General features: G+C 52.8%; 1 protein-coding gene across 6 annotated transcripts in view; it reads left to right on the forward strand.

Moving 5' to 3' along the window:
• Positions 1 to 11,923: 11,923 nt before the first annotated feature.
• Positions 11,924 to 17,710, forward strand: part of DNMT3A (DNA methyltransferase 3 alpha) — a 102,443-nt gene continuing 96,656 nt past the window's right edge. For 4 of the 6 annotated variants that reach the window (XR_011569364.1, XR_011569365.1, XM_070799020.1 and 1 more), the window contains exon 1: positions 12,572 to 12,684. The gene's annotated coding sequence lies outside the window, so the exon portion shown is untranslated. Of the gene's footprint in view, positions 12,077 to 12,571; positions 12,685 to 13,702; positions 15,267 to 17,710 lie in introns of those variants that run through there. The other 2 variants (XM_070799019.1, XM_070799018.1) reach the window with 2 other exon arrangements.

The following is a 17,710-nucleotide window of genomic DNA, read 5'->3' on the forward strand; positions in this document are numbered from 1 at the left end:
GAGAAGGAAATGGCAACCCACTCCAGTACTCTTGCCTGGAGAATCCCAGGGACGGGGGAGCCTGATGGGCTGCCGTCTATGGGGTCGCACAGAGTCGGACACAACTGAAGCAACTTAGCAGCAGCAGCAGGTGGCCATCAGCCCTGCTCTCTCCCTCAGGGTCAGGACACAGAACTAAAATAATCGTCATTCACTTCATTTTCCTTGTTCCTAATTTGAAAGGAGGTCTGAGGTCACAGTAGAGTAGCCTGTGTTGGGGTGAACTAGGCCAAACAGTGCTGGCGCCCTTGAGAAATATTCTTTCCCTTTCCCATGTGGCCTAACACCCAATGCCTCTTATTTCCCCTCATTGTTCCAGTTTCCTCCTAATTCCCTTGTCCCCAGAAACATGCAAACCCCAGTGTTGGTCACAAAAACTGGCTCCCGTGACCCAATTTCTCCCCCACCAACACCAAGCCTTTTTGCCTCTTCTTGCTCTTCTGCCTTGTTCATGGACTCCAGTATCCCCAGGGCTACAGGTCATGTTCGGCTCCCGAGAATTCATTAGTTGTAGAATAAAAGGCTTGATCTCCAGTAAAGAGATTTCAAGACATCTGGGGGCAGGTGGGTTTTCTGAATACTCTGGATGCAAGAACTTGGGATGCTATTGGGGGAGGCTACTGTAAGGGGAGAGAAGGGTAAGACTAACAAGGACAGAGCTGTGAGCTCTAAGTCCCACACTCAGCAGGTGAGGACCCTGTGTCCATTGTTTCGGCCATCCTCATGACTTGGAGAAGCCGTGGCTCCCCTGGGAAGCTCCATGTGGACGCAGAGTGGAGCTGGGAGTCCGGGTCTGGTGCCACTTGGTCACTGAGTTGCCAAGATGCCTCTCAGGGTCTCAGTGGTCTCCTCCTTAAAAGTGGCATAACAATCACCGGCTTGAGTGCCTCTGGAATTGTAATTAGGATCCAATGAGAGCTGGTTCCAAATAGGAAAAGGAGTACGTCAACGCTGTATATTGTCACCCTGTTTATTTAACTTATATGCAGAGTACATCATGAGAAACACTGGACTGGAAGAAACACAAGCTGGAATCAAGATTGCCGGGAGAAATATCAATAACCTCAGATATGCAGATGACACCACCCTTATGGCAGAAAGTGAAGAGGAACTAAAAAGCTTCTTGATGAAAGTGAAAGAGGAGAGTGAAAAAGTTGGCTTAAAGCTCAACATTCAGAAAATGAAGATCATGCATCCAGTCCCATCACTTCATGGCAAATAGATGGGGAAACAGTGGAAACAGTGTCAGACTTTATTTTTCGGGGCTCCAAAATCACTACAGATGGTGACTGCAGCCATGAAATTAAAAGACGCTTATTCCTTGGAAGGAAAGTTATGATCAACCTAGATAGCATATTCAAAAGCAGAGACATTACTTTGCCAACAAAGGTCCGTCTAGTCAAGGCTATGGTTTTTCCTGTGGTCGTGTATGGATGTGAGAGTTGGACTATGAAGAAGGCTGAGCACCGAAGAATTGATGCTTTTGAACTGTGGTGTTGGAGAAGACTCTTGAGAGTCCCTTGGACTGCAAGGAGATCCAACCAGTCCATTCTGAAGGAGATCAGCCCTGGGATTTCTTTGGAAGGAATGACGCTAAAGCTGAAACTCCAGTACTTTGGCCACCTCATGCAAAGAGCTGACTCATTGGAAAAGACTCTGATGCTGGGAGGGATTGGGGGCAAGAGGAGAAGGGGACGACAGAGGATGAGATGGCTGGATGGCATCACTGACTCGATGGATGTGAGTCTCAGTGAACTCCGGGAGTTGGTGATGGACAGCGTGCTGCGATTCATGGGGTCGCAAAGAGTTGGACACGACTGAGCGACTGATCTGATCTGATCTGATCTGAGAGCTTGATCTAAAAGCCCATCTGAAACATTATGTCCTATTGAGGGTATTTTCTTCATTCTTCTTTCCCCTTAGGTGACAAGAAACAGAGAACTGGGGAGGCAACTAATAAAAGTACGCTGAGCTGTTTTTTTGGAGTGCAGGGGATCTCCCAGCTCCCCGCTGGATCCTTGTGGGGAGGGGGAGGGGTGGCCATTTCTATTGTCCCTGGCCCTGATCCATGTTGGGCTAGAACAGGAATTCAAGTGGGAAAGAGAGGCAGTTTTGGGGAGTTGAAGGGCTCTGGAGTTGGGTACTGTCCTTCCTCACCGCGAAGATGCTCCACTGCCTCCATGGTGAGGGCCGCTTGGTGGGATACAGATGATGAGCCAGGCTTCTGCTTCCCTTGCTCTGCTATGGGTGGGGCAAGGGATGGGAGGAGGAAACAGACCCACGCAAAGAACCAAGCTTGGACCTTCTGTACCACACTGCAGAAAAGAGGGGTGGGACTCCTTAGTCTCCCCATGTCTCCCTGAAGTGCTGGGAACAGCTGGAATTTGGGCATCACCACCTGTCTTGCTCCATTCTGTCATCTGGCTCTCACACCCTTCTAATACTGTCCTGTTAGAGCCCTCCGGGGGAGGTTCAGGTTTGTCTTTGCTCCTCTAGTAAGCTGCCTCTCAGCTGGCTTCCTGGTACGGTGGTTTAATCGCTAAGTCATGTCCAACTCTTTGTGATCCCATGGATGATAGCCCGCCAGGCTCCTCTGTCCATGGGATTCTCCAGGCAAGAATACTGGAGTGGGTTGCCTTTCCCTTCTCCAGGGGATCTTCCTGACCCAGGGATCGAACCGGGTCTCCTGCATTGCAGGCAGACTCTTTACTGACTGTGCTACTAGGGAAGCCGGCTTCCTGGTATGTAGACCCTTATATAATCCTCTCCTCTGGAGTATGGGCTGGTCCTAATGAAGAAAGAAAGTGAAAGTCCCTCAGTCGCTCAGTCGCTCTTTGCCAACCCATGGACTATACAGTCCATGGAATTCTCCAGGCCAGAATACTGGAGTGGGTAGCCTTTCCCTTCTCCAGGGGATCTTCCCAACCCAGGGATCAAATCCAGGTCTCCCACATTGCAGACGGATTCTTTACCAACTGAGCCATGGGAAGCCATGAATAGAACAGGGCAAAAGCATCTAAGAGTCAGTTATAGAAGTCTGTGATGGGACTTGCCTGGTGGTCCAGTGATTAAGATTCCAAGCTTCCAATGTAGAAGGGACAGGTTCAATCCCTGGTTGAGGAACTAAGATCCTGCATGCTGCACAGTGTGGACAAATAAAAATAATAATCATAAAATAAACATCTGTGTCCTCCATCTTGCCTGCAGACTGTAGCACTCTCCTCTCCACTCTAAGAGCGAAGCCATGGGCCATCTTGTGAGCTGCCCTCTGGGAGGACCACAAAGCAAAGAACTAAGGGCATTCTCTAGCCAACAGCCCATGTTGAACTGAATCTGAGTCCAGCAGCGTGTGAGAAACTGAATCCCATCAGCAACCACAGGAGTAAGCTTGGAAATGGACTCTTCCCTATTAAAACTTGGAATGATTGCAGTCAGACACCGTGACTGCAGCCTGTGAGTGACCCTGAGCCCAAGGACCCCACCAAGCTACCTACAGATTCCTGACACACAGAACTGTGAAATAATATAATGTTGTTTAAGCCACTAAGATTTGGGTTAATTTGTTATGCAGCATAGATAACAAATACACTCCTTTCCCTTCAACCCTGTTGCTTCGTCAGTGCTAAGTCTCTTTGTCCTTGGCCTTCATTCACTCCTCTGGTTCACTCCACCCTACCCCATTTACTCCACCCTCACCCCGCTGCCCCTGCCTCTCCGAGGCTCCTCCCTTTTGTCGTCACTTCTCTTACCCCCTAATTGTGGTCTCCCCCAGCATCTCTGTCTGTGTACTCCCGGAGAGCCCCTTGCTCATGGCTTCAGTAATGAGTAAGCTCTGTGTCTATGGAGATATTCTTCCAGTCATTTCCCCCATTCCTCCCGCTCATCTGCGTTCAGTTCCATTTCTCTTCTGGCCCCTGAATATATGTTTTATCTAGATGTTACTATAACAACTCAAATCAGTTAATATGTCCCTCCTCGTCATGTCTGTTTTCAGTCAGCAATACATGTTCCCTTCAGAAGGTGGCTCAGCGCTCTTCCCTGGATCCCCCGCCACAGCTGAGCACGAATCTCCTCTCTTTCCGTCTGTCTCTCTTCAGTTGAGACTCACTTTCTTTACATGTGACTGCCTGTATTCCCTGGTGCGACTTGGTTACTCCCCTGGCCCGACTTGGTTACTCCCCTGGCCCCAGTTTTTTAACCTGTAGCTAAAAACTAGAAATACCCCCAGATGTTTTTCAACAGGTGATACATCTCCATGCCATGGACTACTACTCAGCAATAAAAATGAAAGCATTATTGATACATTTAACAACTGGGATGGATCTCCACAGAATTATGTTGAATGAAAAAAAGCCAACCCCCAAAGGTTATATACTGTACAACTCCAATTTATATAACACTATTTACAGGTGAAAACTATGGAAATGGAGAACAGATGAGTAGCTGCCCAGGTGAGTAATTGGGGCAGAGGGGGAGGCAGGGAAGAAGTGAGCATGATTGTAAGAGAGCAACGTGCGGGGGCGGGGGGGAGAAGCAACGTGGGGAATCATGGGCTGATGGAAATGTTCTGTACCTTGACCACGTCAGTGTCAATAACCTGCTTGTGATATTACACTTAAGTTTTGAGAGATGTTATCATTGGGAAAAACTGATAGAGGGTATAGGGGATTTCTCTGTAGTAGTTCTTGTAATTGCATGTGAATCCAAATTGGCATCAAAAGAAAAAGTTTAATTAAGAAAAAACACCGCCTTGAGTTACATGGAACTCAACTTATAACCTAGAAAGTACATTACCTAGAAAGTACATTCATTCCTAGAAGGTATGAATGAAAAAAAAAAAAAAAAACACTGCTTTAAAAAAATAATTTGATCATCTATAATTCTTTATTTTTATTTTTAAATTAAAAAATTAAAAAAATTTTTTGGCCACACCCCATGGCATATGGGATCTTAGTTCCCCATCAGGGATCAAACCCATGCCCCCTGCATTGGAGGTGCAGAGTCTTAACCACTGGGCCACCTAGAAAGTCCCCATAATTCCTTTTTCCTTTTTTAAAATTGAAGTATAGTTGATGTGAGATATTATAAAAGTTACAGGTGTACGATATAATGATTCACAATTTTTAAAGGTTATACTCCATTTGTAGTTATTATAAAATGTTGGCTATGTTCCCTGTGTTGTACAATATATCCTTGCAACTTAAAAAAAAAAAATCACTGCTTTTAACCCGCTAAAATGTTTGTGTTTGAAAAGTAGTAACAGAACCCCAAGTTTCTAATCTTTTGCCTTGCCCTTGAGTCAAGAAAACTAGATGGACTGTGGCACTGCCCACCGTGCTCCCCTGAGACCGTAAGATCAGGTCCAGTATATCTGCTCTTCTCACTGATCTGCCGCTCCTGCCCTCTTCTTCTGGAGGAGCAGTGAAAAGCAGGAAGAACTTAGGGGAGCTCTTTTAGGCAGGGGAACTGAGTCTGAGGTTGGGGCAGAAAGAGAGGGATTAGGGCAAGTCACCACAGGCAGGTCAGATTCTCACCCTTACAGTGCCTTCTTTCCTCTAAGCTCAGGATGCCCTTGTTGACTGAAACCCCACCATCCTTCAGACCCCGCTCAGATCCCATTTGCTCAGGGACTCCTGCACTCCAGCCCCCATCCCTTCTTGTCTGAGCTTCACAATTTAACTCCTGATTAACTGATGAAAGTTAGTCTGGATTGTGTTGTGTGTAAACTCCTCACAGGCAGAGACCATCTGTCTCACCAGGCTCTTCTGCACAATCAGTTCAGGCACTCAGTCGTGTCCGACTCTTTGTGACCCCCATGGACTGCAGCATGCCAGGCTTCCCTGTCCATCACCAACTCCCGAGGCTTACTCAAACTCATGTCCATTGAGTCAGTGATGCCATCAACCATCTCTTCCTCAGTTGTCCCCTTCTCCTCCTGCCTTCAATCTTTCCCAGCATCAGAGTCTTTGCCAATGAGTCAGTTCTCTGATTCTGTACAATGCCAGGCACCAAATACACAGTATAGAAATATTAGTAAGTATTGGCTTATAACTCAGTCAAAGGGATCACCTCCTCAATTCATGAGGTCATTTTGATAGAAAAGTGGCCAAAAGATAAATTGACGGTTCTCAGTTTATAAATGCAAACACCCTTCAACACATGAAACAAGTTCAACCTCCTCGTGGTCAGAGAAACGTACAGCAAGAGATCACTGCTCACCCAACCAGTGGGCGGAAGTCCAAGAGTCTGATGACATACTCAGTTGGCAATATTCTCTTTCAGATGTATTCCTGGTGAGAAGGGAAAAGGGTACAATTCCTGGGGGTAGTTTTTTTAAACTTTTTATTTTAAAACTATCTCACAGGAACTACAGAAAACTACAGAAAAAATGCAAATGTCGCAAAATTATTTTTTTCTAAACTATTTGTGACAAAGTGTCAACATGGTGCCCAGTCACCCCCCCAAAAAACACCTTACTATAGGATATATTTCTTTTTATCCTATACTAGAAATATATTCTTGTAAATAAGGATGCTGTCTTCCATAACTGCAGTACAAACATCAAAATCAGGAAAGTAACACTGATCCATTACTATCGTCCATTACTATCCTCAGACCCAAGTTACAATTTTCTAATTTTTCCAATAATGCCCTTTGTACCAGAAATATCTAATCCAGAATCACACATTTACTTGTCTCTTTAGTTTCTTTCCTTCTATCTGGAATATTTCCTCAATCTTTCCCTGACTTTCATGGCCTTGACACTCTTGAAAAACACAAGTCAGATATTTTGTAGGATATCCCTTTGCAATGGTGTGATGTTTGTGTCCTTTCAAAGGTCATATATCGAAACCTACCCTGCAAGGTGATGGTATTAGGAGGTGGAGCCTTTGGGAGAAGATTAAGTCATTAGGGCAGAGCTCTTATGACTGGGATTAGTGCTCTTGTAAGAGAGACCCTAAAGAGCTAGCTTGTAGCTACCACCATGGACACAGAGAAAAGATGGCTGTCTATGCAGAAGGAAGCATCACCAGTCATCAAATCTACTGGCATCTTCAACTTGAACTTTCCAGCCCCTACTGTGAGACATAACTTTTCATTGTTTATAAACCACCCAGTCTATAGAACTTTGTTACAGCAGCCCAAATGGACTAGGAGAGGGTTTGTCTGATGTCTCCTTGAGATTAGATTCAGGCGATGCGTCTTTGGCTGGAGTATGTATGACAGAAATGATGCTGTGTCGTTCTCACTGCATCCTGTTAGGTGGTGTATCATTTCAATTTGGTCCACTACTGATGAAGTTAACTTTGATCACTTGATTAAAGGGCTTTTTCATTGTAAAGTTATTCTTTTCCTCTTTGTAATTAGTAAGTGTCTTGCTGGGAAGTACTTTGAGGCTGTGTAAATATCCCATTCCCCACTAAACTTGCAATTTGTTTATTTCTAGCACTGTGGACTCATGGATTCCTATTTTATGCAGTGGATTTATAATCTGTTGGTATCATTATTTTGGTGCTCAAACTTTCCCATATTTTCCCAGTAGAAGCCCTTTCTGTACCTCATCCTTCTTTGAATACTTCTTTAACTTTAAAGTATAGCATGTTCTGGGCTCATCTTGTTCCTTGCTTGACCCAGCTCTGGAAGCTGCCATTTCTCCAAAGAAAGTCCAGTTCTGTCTGGTAAAGAATGGTATTTAGAAACCAAGATCTGGGCATGAAGTATTCTCATCCCTGTTGAGGTTTCATTGCTTGTACGTGCTCTCAGCGGACAGAAGAGGGGAATGTGTGTATGTATATACACAAGATGTAAATATACACACATACATTTTACATCTATATTTATCTCTGGTTCTATCAATATACAGAAGTGAGGCTCAGAGTGAAGTGAGAGGCAGAGGCTAAGGTGTTTTCTGGAGGAAAAGGCTGAATCAGCATCTAGAAATAGGGGAGGGAAGTTGATGACAGTTGCTGTGGGAAATCCAATAAGAAGGTAAAAAGAACTGAATAAAAGCACTGTGTACCGGCACATGTAAAACCATACAGAACAAATTTGTGTCTTTATGATTTTCTTGGTGAATTAGGATAATGACCTCATTTATGGGTTACAAAGCATTTTTTCCCTCTTTGTCATAATGCTCACAACCTCTGTGGTGGCCATGCACTGGAGTCACTCATCAGCTTTGGGATTTTAGGGGGCGAGTTACTAGTCAGTCCATGGAGTTCCTAGGAAATGAGCTGACTGGCAGCCAGTTGAGGTTTAAAGGAAGTGATTCTGCAATCGTCAGACCTAGGGATTGCCCAGGCTCTGAAGGAATCCCTAGGAAGCCAGGACCATGCCAACAGAGTTGGCCTTCCGCAAAGGGGACTTCTTCCCTGCAGGCCCTCAGGTTGAGCCTTTGAAGACAATGAGCCTCCAGACCAGGACTACGCTCCCTTAGGGAGAAGTGAGTCCGGGCTGCCCCGCTGGCAGGGTGGACCCCTGTGTGCTTTTTCCCTTCCCCTCTCTTCCAAAGTCAGTCTTCATTGAGAATAATCTATTTTATCTCCACCATCATAGGCTTGGTGTTTTGAGGGTGGTTAAATTTATAACGTAGCCACTGTTACAGATAACGAGAAGCCACGTGTAGACCATTGAGAGGAATGCACCTTACCTGGATCCTCTTTATCCTCCTTTGGGAAGGAGAGTAAGTGGATTTTTAGTTGTAGATGGTGAGGTTCTTTATTTTAGTAGGAGCATTTAAAACTATCTTTTTATTGAGGTGAAATTCATATACTATTAAATTAACCTTTGGAAAATGTACAGTTCAGGGCATTTAGTACATTCACAACATTGTGCAACCACCGCCTCTATTAACGTTTTTTAAAAAATATTTATTTGGCTGTGCTGTGTCTTAGTTGTGGTACGTGAGATCTTTAACCTTCACTGGGGCATGCGGAATCTTTGGTTGTGCCATTTGAACTCTTAGTGGCTACCTGTGGGATCTAGTTCCCTGACCAGGGATTGAACACAAGCTCCCTGCATTGGGAGCACGGAATCTTAGCCATTGCCCACCAGGGAAGTCCTGGCAAGAGCATTTTTGATGCTTGCATGGGGAAAAGTCGGTGTACATGGGTGCTGGGCGGCCACTGCTTGAAGTGCAGTGTGTCTGCCCAGCACCCTTGCTTTGGAGAACAGCTCTGCCCCTTCTCCACCGGGTGCTGCTGGGTCTGTCAGTCTCCAAACCTCCTGCACCCACTTAAGGGGGTGGATATGTGATCCACCCCACTCCCAGGTGGTAGGACATGTTCAGAGTGGGCTTTGACCAAAGTCAGAACAACTGAAGTAACCCTCGGGACATCTCTGCTAGGGATGGCGCTGAGAGCGAGGGTGCCACTGAAATACAAAGCAGGACAATTGTGTCTCATATTCGAGGCTCAGGGGTTTGGAGGGTGTTATTTTTTATTAATTTATTTTTTATTGGGAGAGTGTTATTAAAGATATGGAGGAACTTCCCTGGTGGTCCAGTAGTTAAGACTCTGCACTTCCAGTGCAGGGAGCACAGGTTTGATCCCTGGTCAGGGAAGATTCTGTGTGTTGTGGCCAAAAATACATACATAAGTAAATAAATAAAATAAAAGACATGGAACCTCCTGCCCTGGAAGCAGGTGACTGATACTGCCCCTCACCCCAGAGGATCTAGGGTTGACCCAGATACTGGCTGGGCCACAGTGGAGCACACACAAGTGATGGGGCCGTAGGAGCCTGAAGGCTAAATCAATCAGAGCTGGACCCCATGTGATGTATGGTGAGGAGGGCCCAGTAGGGTTAGCCAGCATTGATGCGTCTCTTCTTGGCACAGCCTGGACGGCCTTCCTCATGCCAAAGACATCAGGACCAGGCGCCGGAACCAGCCCTGCAGCCACACGTTTGCTTCTTACTAGACATAAGCAAACCCCCTAACATGGTCACCTTGGGCCTTTTGACACCAGCAACACAGACATCCAAGGTCACACTTATCATGGGCTCCCAATGATTTCATCACAGATAATTCTACTGAATAGAAAGCTGCTTCTTTTCTTTTTTGGCTGAGCCACATGGCTTGCAGGGTCTTAGTACCCCGATCAGAGACTGAACTCGGCAGTGAAAGTGCCGAGTCCTAACCATGGAACCGCCAACGAATTCCCTATTGAAGAGAGACACAACTGCCCACTTGACCCAGAGAGTTTCAGTTTATTAAGAATAACTGTAAGGTTTTAAGGTAACTATCATGATTTCAGAGTCAGATGGACCATGCTTTGAACCCTGGCTCTGCTGCTTCCCAACTGTGTAGCTTTGACTGAGCCTCAGTTTCTTCATCTGTAGAGTGAGGATGACACAAATCACCAAAGAGTGTTGCTTAAGAACTACGAGAAAAGTGCCAACCTGGTGCCTGGCACACAGGAGACACTCAGTAAACTGTCACTGCTATTTGGGGTATCATTATATAAGCCCTAGGGTTTCCCTGGTGGCTCAGATGGTAAAGAATTCGCCTGCAGTGCAGGAGACCCAGGTTCGTTCCCTGGGTCAGGGAGATCCCCTGGAGAAGGGAATGATTACGTACTTGTTTTCTTGCCTGGAGAATTCCACGGACAGAGGAGCCTGGTGGGCTACAGTCCATGGGTTGCAAAGAGTCGGACACGAGTCAACAACTAACACTTTCACACTTTAAGGAACTAGAAGGTATGGCAACTATCTTTCTAAACATGGTCTTCCCTTTAGCCAAGCTTTAGCATGTCTATGGATGTCCACCTTGATGCTGAAAGCAAAGTGGCAAGGAGTCTACAATGTGCATATTCATTCAGCCAAAGCTTGTGCCAAGCTTTGTCACCAAGAGGTGACAGAGGTGGTCTCTGTCTTCAGAGACCACTTAAGATGGAAGGAACATCTTAAGTCTCTGGAACTGTCCAGGTAGAGCCCACAGATAGCAGGACCTCTCACCAGTGGCATGGGGTGACCCCTTGAATGAGGGTGACACTGAAAACTGTGTAGGGAGCGGTCTCTGACCTTGAGGCGAGGGGAGTTGGCAGACTGAAGGACTTGGATGCATTAGAGGACTTCTGGAAGGGAATCTCTTGGATGAAAGGTCAGCTCTATGTCCCAATGAGTTAGGTAACTGTTGCTGTGACCCTTGAAGGGCTGAAGCTAGTCGGGGCAGAGGGAAAAGAAGGACTGGTTTCAGCAGGGAGGGTGATGGATGCCTGGACAAGGGGGCACACTACGTCCTGGGCCAGGGAGCTCAGAGCGTTGTAATAAAGATGAAGCGCTGGGTGGAATGGGAGTACACTGTGGGAGATGACTGGTGTGGGTACAGGCAGAAGAGGCGAGGCGAGTGAGGGGGCCAAGCCTAGTGGTGGCAGTTGGGAGAGTAAGGGTTGGGAGAGTGGGAGTTGTGGTGCTGATGTAAGTAGACAGAGATGCCCCAAGTCAGAAACCTGGAGCCCTGGGAACTCTATGGGAAATGAGACCAACCCTCCTGGCAACGGGGTGAGTAAGCACGAGGGTGGAGTGTAGGTGTGTGCACGGAATCTTAGAGCTGGAAGGGATCTTCAATGTCATTTAGTTCCACCTCCCAGCCAAGGAATCTCTCAGTCTTCCACTGACCAACTGAGGGCACTCAACTCTACTTGGACACCTCAAGGTACGGGGAGCTCACTTCCTTCAAGGGAGGCTCAACCAATAGAGGTGCTCGAGCCTCCAAGACGGCCTGGATAGGCCCGGCGCCCCGACCTTGGCCCTGTTGAATGGACTGGCCTCCACTCGGCGGCGGCACCTGGCGGGGGTGGCGGGTGGCGTGGGGGTTGCGACGCGGATGGGCCGGCGCTGCTGTCCCCAGCCCCAGTGCTGAGGCAGGCAGAGTGCAGTGGGCTCTGGTGGAGGTCGGGAGAACTGCAGGGCGAAGGCCGCCGGGGGCTCCGTGGGCTGCCGGGGGGAGGCACTTGACACCGGCCGCGGGAGAGGAGGGGCCGCTGTCCCTGCGGCCAGTGCTGGATACGGGGACCCAGCGCAGAGGCAGCGCCAGGTAGCGGGGCGCCCCGCGCAGAGTCGGGGTGGTGGTGGTGAGGGCTACCGCAGGCCCCCGGCGGAGTGGCCGGGAGAGCGGCCGAGGCGGGGTGCCCGGGCCCTGCGCAGGGTCGGGGCGCTGCGGGGTCCGGCTCTCCGAACTGCAGCGTGCGGGAACCCCCAGCGGGGACGTAGGGGCCGGGAAGTCGGGCCGAGGGCGCTAGGACCGGCCGCGCGCCCAGGCCGCTCCCGCCGCGGCGCCCCGGGGCCCCCAAGTCGGCGCTTCCTCGCGGGCCGGCTCCGCAGCGCCGGGGCCCGGGCCAGCGCGGCCGCGGGGGGCGAGCAGCGGGCGGAGGCCTGGGCCCGCGGGCGGCCGGAGGGAGGGAAGGAGGAAGGCGGAGAGAAGGGGTGGGAGGGGGGGACCCGGCGGAGGAGGCGGAGAGAGGGAGCGCGACAGCGAGCGGAGGGAGGGAGCGAGCGAGCGAGGCAGGCAGGCGGGCCGGGAGGGAGGGAGGGAGGGCGCGCGGGCGGCGGCGGCGGCGGCGGCGAGAGCAGAGGACGAGCCGGGACGCGGCGCCGCGGCACTAGGGCGCGCAGCCGGGCCGGCCCGACCCCACCGGCCACACGGTAATGAGCGCCGCTGCTGGCGGCCCGGGAGGCCGGCCCGGAGGCGGGCGGGGAGGAGGGTAGCCGGGCGGGGGGCACGGTGGCGGGCAGTGCCCGGCTCGGGGCACGCTCCCGGACCCCCGCAACTCGGCGCCGGGCGCTCGCGGGGCTAGGGCTGCGGGCGGCGACGGCGGGCCGGGCTGGCCAGGGCGGCGCGGGGGATTGGAGGGTTTGTTTATGTCCCCGCGGGCGCGCCAGGCGCCCCCTCCCGTCCCGCCCGCTCCCGGCGCGGAGCCCCCTCCGCGCCCCCGCCCGGCTCCGGGCTCAAGTTCAAGTCTATACAATGCCGCCGGGGGCCCCCCTCCGCCGCCGGCCTCAGCCTCGGTGCCCGGCTAGGCGCTGCCGCAGGGGCCCCGGCCTGGCCGCCCCCGCCTTCCGGGCCGTGCCTGCCCCCGCCCCGGGGCCCAGCCTGGGGCCTGCGGCCGGGGCGCTGGAGGGCGCGGACCCCGACCCGGAATAATCGGCTCCCGCCGCGGCCCGCAGGGAGCGGGGGAGGGGGGCGGGGGCCGGGCCCCGCGCAGGCTCCGCGGCGGCGGCAGAAAATGGCAGCCTGGCACGACCCGGCCCCCCGCCCCTCCCCCCCGGCTCCCGGCCCTCCTCGGCCCGGCGGGGCGGGGGGACCCGGGAGGCCCCCGGGGGGCGGGCCGAGGGGTGATCGGGGGGCCGGGCCGGGGAGCGCTGCGCAGCGATCTTCCTCCGGCCACCTGTGGCTGGGGGTGCGGGGTGCCAGCGGATCTGGGAGGGGCGGCGGGGGTGGGGAGAGTGCCAGTTGGGGGGCACACCTCTCCGCTGAGAGTCGAGCGGCGCGCGCGCGGGGCGGGGGGGCGGACGTCGTGCCTGGCTCCTCCCTGCCCCCGCCGCGGGCCGTGGGAGCCGGGGCGGCGGCGGCGGTGGCGGTGGCGGTGGCGGTGGCGGCGCCGCAGTGTGGGGGCGGGGCGGGGGCGGGCGAAGATCCCGGACCCGGGCCGCGGGGACCGGAAAACGCAGGGGGGTGGTAGCCTCGGGGCCGGGGCCCGGGGCGTTGCGGGCGGGGGCGCCCAGGGTCGCCCCCTGCAGCAGCACCCACCCGCCTGCACACACTCACACGCACGCGGACACACTCACGCACACGCACCCCCGCTGGGCCGGTGCAGACGTGTCCTTGAAAGCTTCGCATCTGCACGGTGAAGGACGAGGCCTCGCCGAAGCTGCGGCTCGGGGTCTTCGGCCCCTACGTCCCAGTGCCCCGGGAGACCCCAAGCTTCGGAGCCGCAGGCGGCTTCGGGCCGTGTCCCGCCCTCACCCCAGCTCCCCTCCCCCAGGCCGCCCTGCCCTCCCTCCCCCTCGGCTCCGAAGGGGCTGGCCGGAGTCCAGGGCCCGCCCCCGGCCTCCCCCAGCCCCCCATCGCTGGGGCCCGCGGCCCTCGGGCTGCCAAACTGCATTTCGCTTTCCTGGAGCCTCCCTTCTTGGGGCACCCACTCCCTTCCCTCTCCCCCCACCCCCCAGCCCCTGTTATTTCCCCCTTTTCTCTCCATCCCTTCCGTCCTTCCTTCTCTATACTGCAAAGCCAGTTGAGTAGGTGTTGGCGCCTTGGGTGGGGAGTGAGGGGCTCGCTGGTTCTCAGGGGCTCTCTTCCCCCTCGGGCTCGCGAAGGGGAGCCCCCTGTGGCTGCACCTTGACCCAAGATGGCGTCCTGCACCCAGCTGGGCAGCTCTGGCCTGCGTCAGGCAGGGAGGAAGGGCCCGGAGCCCCGAAGCTACACAACTCGCCCCCTCCCAAACCAGCAGGGACAGGACGCTGCCGGAGAGGAGCCCGCCGCCCTGTGACCCAGCTTGCCCCTCGCTGCCGTGCCCAGAGACTGCCATCAGCATCCCTGGGGGACTGTTCCGTCTTCATGTTTCAGCCCGGGCTGCCAGCGGCTGAACCAGGCCTCCTGGGCTGGCGGGCTGTGAAGGGATCCTGGGATCAGGTGCTGCTACGCTGTGCCTGCTCCCTCCCGGCAGATGTGACAGCTGCAGCCGAGGGAGCTTTTCTCCTTGGGCGATGCTTGGAGTGCTAGGACTGGCCTGTGGGATTTGAGGAGCCCAGCTGTCAGGCGGACCCTCCTTGGGCCATCCCCTGTGCTGGCAGGGCCCGGTCTCCTGGTTGGTTTCCTGAGCTGCCTGGGTTAGGAGGTTTGGGTTGTTAGGAGTTCTTGTTAGGTTTCTGGGACAAGGTGGTCCCCTTCTGCCTCCAGGTCCCAGTGAGGCCCTGGTTGGGCTGTTTGACAGGCAACTCTGTGAAAAGTGTGAGTCTTGTGTGCATGTGTGTGCATGTGTGCACATGTGCCGCACGCAGGCAGGGGCCCAGGCAAACCTGTGCAGCGGGTCTGGCACCTGCCCGCCTCCCTTCCCCGGGCCCCACTCCTCTGGGCCCTGGCTTCCTTTCCAGCCTCTTGTCCAGGTCCTTGGGCCTGTCTTCAGCTCCTCATCAAATGCACAGTTCCTGGCCCGGATGGACCGAGGCTCTCCTTGTCCTCCTTCCCAGGCTCATGGACCCGCAATAGGAAACCAGCCTTCAAAAAGGTGAATTCCTTCTCGAATTCAAGGAGTGTCAGTTTCACTGTGCAAGGGCTCCTCCCCTCCTCCCCCCACCCCCTAAGCACTGGAGAAGCAGAGGACAACCACAGCCATGTGTCAGGGTGTCTGTGGACAAGATTCTTCTGTAGGGTGGGGGTTGGACTGCAGCTTGAAGGCCCATTCCAGCTTTTAAATTCTATGGCTCTGATTCCAGTGGTGTAGTTTCAGACCCAGGAAGAGGGGTGGGATGGTCTTATTTCTACCACACAGGGATAATCAGGAAGGACTTCTCAGGAGAGGAGGTCTGAGTGAGAGTGGGGCCTCCTGAAGGGTGGGCCTTTGAAGGGAGCTGGTGATGTGAAGGGTGGGGGGCCTTCAGGAAACAGGTCGGTCACATCTGACTCCACAAAGGATGTAAAAGTTTAGCCTCTGGTTAAGCCTTCACATGTGTGTGTCCTTTTGTAGGTTTACTTGGGCATTTATGTGTGTGTGCACAATTTCTGAGATTTCCTCCGAGTCCAGTTTGCAGTGAGCGTCTGAGTTCGTTGTAGATCTTCTTCAGGCTGAAACTCCAAACCTTCTCATCCTTTCTTGGTTTCTCTGGGGACCAGCCCCCATCCCAGAGCCCACCCAGAGTCACCTCATTAGAACAAGAGATGCTCCTAGTTTCATGCCAGTGGTCCTCTGAAAAAGCCTGCAAGGAAGACAGGAGAAGCTATAAAATCCTGGCCCGGGATGACCTGGCTGGGAAGAAGCAGGGCCAGAGCTGCCCTCTGGGGAGCTTAGACTGCCTCCTGCTCCAGGTCTCCTGGTCTCCTACACTCCGTGTCAGTGTCGCCTCTTGGTTCATAGTCTCCACGGGACAGGACTCTTGCCCTGGCCACCTCTGGGTCCCCTTGGTCATTTTGTGGGGCTTCCAAGGTGTCTCCTGGATAGTGAGGAAACTTGCTGCACATCTGTGTTTACATCCTCGGCCTCTCCCTAGCTGCACGGTTGGTGGCCGGGCTGTCTTCATCTTGCTTCTGCTCCGCCTTCCCCAAACAGTCACTGCCTACTTAGGCTCCTTAGGCTCAAGCCCCCCTGAAAAACAGATTCTTTTTCAGCATGAGCCAGGACTCCATCAAGGCTCCTGTTTTTTTGGGAGCCAGATAGAAAGGGGACTCTGAGAGCAGTGTTGCCAGCTCTCTAATGGGTGAGTTAAAAATAGACCACCCTCTCCCCATCCTCTGCCTGAAATGTTACCATTAGAATCCAAGCCCTAGAATTTAGGGTTGAAAGACAACTTGAAGCTCTGGGAGCACTTGGGCTGGGTTGGGGGCTATTCGGGTGTGGAGCCAGGCCCGGCTTCTTCCAGGGTTGGCAGCACTATCCAGAGCCTGAGGCCAGAAGGGCCAACTGCCTGCCCATCACATGCTCCCCTCCCTCAGCACTTCCTGCCACCTTCTGCTCTCTTGATCCTGGGGTCCCTGTCTTGGTGCCTGGGTCCCCTTGCCCGGTCCCATGCCCCACTGATAGTTAAGTGTCTCTGGCCTTCCGCTTGGAAAGAGGCAACAGTCAGGACCGAGGAATGGCCTGTAGAAATTTTTTCCATTTCCCTTTTGGTGTTTTGTGGAGAGTAGTGTGCTTGGGGGACGGGGAAGCCTGGTGGGCTACCGTCTATGGGGTTGCACAGAGTTGGACACGACTGAAGCGACTTAGCAGCAGCAGCAGTAGCAGCAGTGTGCTTGGAAGCCGGGCATCTCTGTGGGCCTGTGTGCTTTGCTGCTGCTGAGCAGGGCTTTAATAGTAAACCAAAGCTGCCAGATTCCTTTCCACTCAAATCTTAAAGGCTCATTTTCAGGCATTTCTCTCTTTGATTCTTTTCCCTTAAAAAACAAACAAACAAACAAACAACCTACTAGATCTGAGATCCATGCAGTGTCAGAGATTTGCATGTGTGTCCCTTGGCTAAGTGTGTGGGCAAGACAGGGTGTGGTGCACGTGTGTCTCTGCATATTTCTGTGTACGCGGTGTGCAGCTGCGTGGGGACAGAGACTTGCTTTGACATGAGCCTGTCTGAGGCAGCCCAAGTGAGGGCCCTGGAGTCGGAGGGAGCTGCATTCAGCTTCCAGCTGTGGGATCTGGGACAAGCGCAATTTCTTCGACCCTCCGTTTCCTCACCTGTGACGTGGAAATGAGACCAGGCTCTATGCACATGTTGTTGGAAGGATAAAACGAGTTAATGCCCATCGCCCTTGGCAGAGTGCAGGCGCTCAGCATGAGTATCGTCATCATCAGGTAGTTCGAGTGGCTTGGTGCTGCAGGAAGTGCTCTGGAAGTTTTGACCGCTGTCCCCCCTCTGTGTGCAAAATCTTGGACAGATGAGGAAAGTGCTGATTCTGATTGAAATGTCTTCAGAGGAGGGAGGCTCCGCAGCGCCATTTGGCAATCCTTCCAGAGTTTAGCAGATC

Source organism: Bos indicus, chromosome 11 (genome assembly GCF_029378745.1).
Source record: "Bos indicus isolate NIAB-ARS_2022 breed Sahiwal x Tharparkar chromosome 11, NIAB-ARS_B.indTharparkar_mat_pri_1.0, whole genome shotgun sequence".
Taxonomy (NCBI): Eukaryota; Metazoa; Chordata; class Mammalia; order Artiodactyla; family Bovidae; genus Bos; species Bos indicus.